Genomic DNA, 5,527 nt, shown 5'->3' on the forward strand with positions numbered 1-5,527 from the left:
CATGTATTACTGTTCTTCAAATCGTCCCTTGAACTGGTTCTTACATCTTACTGGTTCCTTTATTAATTGAATACAATCTTTAACATATGTGCATTTTATATTTTCAGGAGAGTCATAATATTTACTTTCTTAAATTATATTTTAGCAGTATTGTGCCTTAACAGAATTATGTGGGCAATGTGACTAAAACAAATTCCTTTGTCTATACTCTTTAAAGGAATTAATCTATAAATGTTATATGTGCTTATAAAGAAGTTGAACTGTACAGAAGCCAGCAGGCTTAGAGAACATGATGTCCAACCTCTTATTTGAAAATAAAAGCAATGGTAATATTAAAGAAAACTTCTCAGACAATTTAATCATAAACAGATAAAGTTTTATAACATTCTTGCAATGCATTAGGTTAATTCAAAGATTTATTCTCAGTGGGGGTATTTAATAGAAAAAAAGAACATTTATATAATCCTTGCTAGATTAAATACAGAAATTTTAAAAGTTTGATCAAAAGGCAGCTAACAGTCAAACATGTGGGTGGATAACTAGATTCCCTGAACAAATCTTAGTCCTATTAAACTTCCTCAGAAAATGGCTTGTGCATTTTATCAGGAATGCTAATTTCTTCTCAGGATGAGGTTCTTTCCAAGTGCAGGTTTGGGACAGTTTTTTTTACACTAATCTTATGTTTTAGGGTAAGTATAAGAAAGAACACTAAAGTTCTGAATTTTCCTTGACTTCCTTGATGCCTTTAAATAAATGTATCAAATTTCAAATAGTTTCCAAATGTTTTTTTCTTCTCTTTTTAGGTACCCAAGTAAATGCTTAGTCCAACTAAATAAAAGTCACACAATTAAACCATCAAGAAAAGCCCTTCTCTTGCTCTTCTCTCGCTCCCCCGCTGCTATTCCTTTGTTCAGAGCTCATTCTTCCCGGCAGTTTCTCCTGTGTTCATTGCATATGAGCTGGGCACAGACAAGCAGACCCATTTGAAACCTCAGTTGACCTTTGTCCTTTTCAGCTCTAGAGATAGTCCCCTCCAACCCTACCGAAGGTGACTGCTCCGCGAGATCAAACGGACCAAGAACAGGTAGGCCATTTCTTTCCTCTGCACAACTTGCCACTACTCGAGGTGACAAAGGTGGGCTTGTCCAGAGGTTTTCCAGGAAACCAGACACACCCTACATTTCCGATGGAGAGAGAAAAAGCCCAGGGAGAGATGACAGAAGAGAATCCCCACTCACAGAGGACCAGGTGGCCTCCGTTAGAGGTTCAGAGGTATAGACAGAGAAAAATCCCAGCCTGAGCAAGGGATTTTTCAAGCATCATGGCTTCTCAGTGAAGCCTGAAGTGGCCACATTTGCCAGGCTGAAAGTGAGGGCTCAGGAAGGGTGGAGGGAGGATTGGGAAGCTCAAAAGAGGAAGGGGAAAGAGGTGCCAGTGTTGGAAATCTTCCTGAGGCCTAAACCCTGAGGCTGTGCACCACGTGGGGGCCAAGAGGACAATATACAACTTCCGGTCAGCGTGGTTTTTGAGACCTTTGAAGACTTGACCCAGCTTCGTATTTTGGAGCCCTGCCCCACCACCTTTCAAACATTCTAAAATGTACTCACATTCCCCATTCCATAAATATGTTTTTATCCCCCATAAAATATTGGGCATGGTTTTATAATTCTGCTTGTGAAACTATTTGGCTATGGGTGGCTTTTAATCTTCTATTGCCTTTCTTCATAATCATGTTTACTTGAGATTCCTTGCAAAGTGAGAAAATCCAAAGTATAAGTTTTCTCACATGCAAAAATATTTCTGAATATTAAATTTCACGACAGATGAGTTTGACATGTGATATTTCGTAGAATATTTAATTAGACACTTATTGATTCCACATCTGCAGCTTTATTTTTAGTTCGGAGCAAATAACGTTTTCCCCCCAGGTCTGTCTCAAGCACTTTTGCAGACAGCATTGTTCGAGCTCATTGGCCCTGGCCCTGTTCCTATGGTGCCTGAGGGCTGAAACAGCTTGCTTACCGCGCTCTGACCTGACGGCTTGCGCTGCTTCCTGGAACTGTCACCACGAAAGCTGCTGTCCCTTCACGAGAATTCAGTGCACTGACTACCAGGGAAGTGGGAGGCTCGTGGAAGGAAGCAGCTCTCACCCTAACATTTTTGGGCCATAGACTTGTTAGTCTGATGAAGCTCGTAGATCCCTTCTCAGAATAATGTTTTTTTTTTTTTTTCTTTTTTGAGACAGAGTCTCACTCTGTTGCCCGGGCTAGAGTGCTGTGGTGTCAGCCTAGCTCACAGCAACTCAAACTCCTGGGCTCAAGCAATCCTACTGCCTCAGCCTCCCGAGTAGCTGGGACTACAGGCATGCGCCACCATGCCCTGCTAATTTTTCTATATATATTTTTACCTGTCCATATAATTTCTTTCTATTTTTGGTACAGATAGGGTCTGGCTCTTGCTCAGGCTGGTCTCAAACTCCTGAGCTCAAACAATCCACCTGCCTCGACCTCTCAGAGTGCTAGGATTACAGGCATGAGCCACCACGCCTGGCCAGAATAATGTTTTAAAAGCACAAAATAAAATACACAGGATTACAAAGAAAACCAATTATATTGAAATACTATTAACAAAAAATAAATTTGTGACATGGTAATACACATGTTTCTTAAAAATGTACTACATGACAAAGTCTAGCTGTGGGCCTAAGAATGACTATAATTTCAAACTAGCAATGAGTATGAATGATATTTTGAGACATCAGCACTTAGTGTGATCTGATATGAGAATATTTGTTATTTCTATGGACGACAAAGTCATAGGTACTTATGATACTACTATGTCTTTCTGCCTATTTTCTTTTTTTAATATTTATGTATTTATTTATTGAGACAGGGTCTTACTCTGTCACCCAGGCAGGAGTGCAGTGCTACGATCATAGCTCACTGCAGCCTCAAACTCCTGGGCTCAAGTGATCCTCCTGCCTCAGCCTCCTGAATAGCTAGGACTACAGGTGAGCACCACCTCACCCAGCTGATTTTTTCTAGTTTTAGTAGTTCCTGGCTAATTATTTCTATTTTTTAGTAGAGATGGGGTCTTGCTCAGGCTGGTCTCGAACTCCCAGCCTCAAATGATCCTCCTGCCTTGGCCTTGGTAATTATCTTTTCTGTCTACTTCTCAGAGCCCTTGATCTCTACGATCAGTGGAGATGAGAAATGTTCCCAATACAGTGAGTTATTATGGCGAGAGAATTACAGATACCACGTGACTCTCAAGCCTCAGAGATTCAGAAGCTGAGTCTCTGGAACTCTCAGCCCCCAAAATCAATGCCTTCAACTCTCCTGCTGTAGCATCAGTGGAACAGAAAGTTAAGTGCCCTTTGCTGATACAGAGTGCTTGAGATATTCACAGTGATTTCCAATCTCCCGTTCAAGGCCAGAGGTAGGACTCTAAATTGTGTTCCCCATTCTCTTGGCAAACGGCTCCTGGACAGCTCTCCTGAGGCACCCTACCTTGGAAGCTTTTAATTTCATTCAAAAATTTATTTTATTGTTAGTTTATTTATTTATTCTTTTTGAGACAGAGTCTCACTCTGTTGCCCTGAGTAGAGTGCCATGGCATCTGCCTAGCTCACAGCAACCTCAAACTCCTGGGCTCGAGCAATCCTACTGCCTCAGCCTCCCAAGTAGCTGGGACTACAGGCATGTGCCGCCATGCCCAGCTAATTTTTTCTACATATAATTTTAGTTGTTTGGCTAATTTCTTTCTATTTTTAGTAAAGACGGGGTCTCGCTCTTGCTCAGGCTGGTCTCGAACTCCTGAGCTCAACAATCCACCCGCCTTGGCCTCCCAGAGTGCTAGGATTACAGGCGTGAGCCACCGTGCCTGGCCATTTTGAGATAATTCTTGTATATGGCAAAAGACATGTACCTCGTTTCATTCTTCTGCGTAGGAATATGCAGTTTTCTCAGCAACATTCATTAAAGAGACCGTCGTTTCTCCAATGTAAGTTCATGGTGACTTACTTTGTCGAAAATGAATTGGCTGTAAGTGTGTGAATTTATTTCTGGACTCTCTGTTCTACTGGTCTGTAATCATAATTATTATTTTAGGTCCCCTCCACATAGGTGTAAAATATTAATTGCTGCCAATTCAGGATTTCCATTTTTACTCTTACACTTGTGCCTAAGTTTAATAGTCCCAAGGCACTGGGGTGGGGAGGGCTCATCTGGTATCCTCATAGGTATCCTCTGAAACATCAGTCCTTCTGTGTGGTCCTTGATTGTCATTCTGTGCTCCCTGCTATGGTGACATTCTTATTCCTATCCACATGGCACTTCAGGCCTGGTGGCTTTCTCTGATCCTTCTATGCCACTCTTGGCCTCATAGGAATTCTCCTCCTCCCAAGGCATACTTTCTTCTGTAGAGTCGCATTGCTTCCTTGTAGCTCTAGGCCATAGCCAGGAAATAGGCCCATTTGATTTTTAGACCCTACAAATTACCTGGGGAATCTCAGGGAAAGTGAAGAATTGATCTATACCTACAGTTTTTAACTTTCCCTTTTTACTCTCATCCTACCCTCAAAGGTTGGGAGTGGCTTACTTATATTCAAGAAGCAACCTCCCAAATCCTCTGTCTATATTACATATCTCTTGATATCCTTTCTATTAGCACACAATGGGGTGAAGAGCAAGCTAGAGAGATGAAGGAAAAACTATGGGAAAAAATTAGTATTTCAGAAAATTATCCTGTATCACAAGTTGAAAGTGAAACCATGAGAACTGAATTAGAGAATAGGTTGCCTCTAAAGAGAAGTTATCCCAAGAAAAAAAGGAAAAAATGAGGAAGAATTAAGAGATGGATTGGGAACATTGTTTTATTAGAACACCAGTGACCAACCCTACCCTTATTGCCCTAACTCCCACCTGTGTTTGCCTGATGGGAATTTTCAGGAGTGAGATATGTTGCTATTTTGCTACTTTATATCTGAATTTCAAATATGCCTGATTTCTAGCCCATTGATGGATTTTATAACTCAAAAAATTTTAGGCACTCAATAAATTTTTATTAAATGAGTGAATGAGAAAAAGCAGTGGACATAACTGGATATATTAAAACAGCACAGGGCTATATGAGCAGGAGGAGCTTCCTAAATGCTTATTATTATTTGAAAGATCAAGAGTAAAAATTAATTTGGCATTTTCTTTTGCTAAAATGGTATTTAATAGTCTTTGGGACCAGCATGTATACATTAGAGAATGTATTTCATTAACAAGTTTCAGCCAGGCATTTAAATGTTGAATGTTTAATACAGGAAAAAAACAAAACAAAACAATAACAACAAACCAACTCCGAGGAGCTGTGTTAAGGATACTGGACTTTAACTCCTTGATTAGAGATAATACTACAGCGAGCTGACCTGCAAGGTGGGTTGTCAAGAGCAAAGGCTATAAGTTATAATGTTTGTGTTTTAAAAAGTTCACTGTACTCTGACTGTCATAGTTTGCAACTTTCAGCTGGAAGCTACAAC

This window comes from Lemur catta, chromosome 16, assembly GCF_020740605.2.
Source record: "Lemur catta isolate mLemCat1 chromosome 16, mLemCat1.pri, whole genome shotgun sequence".
Lineage (NCBI taxonomy): Eukaryota > Metazoa > Chordata > Mammalia > Primates > Lemuridae > Lemur > Lemur catta.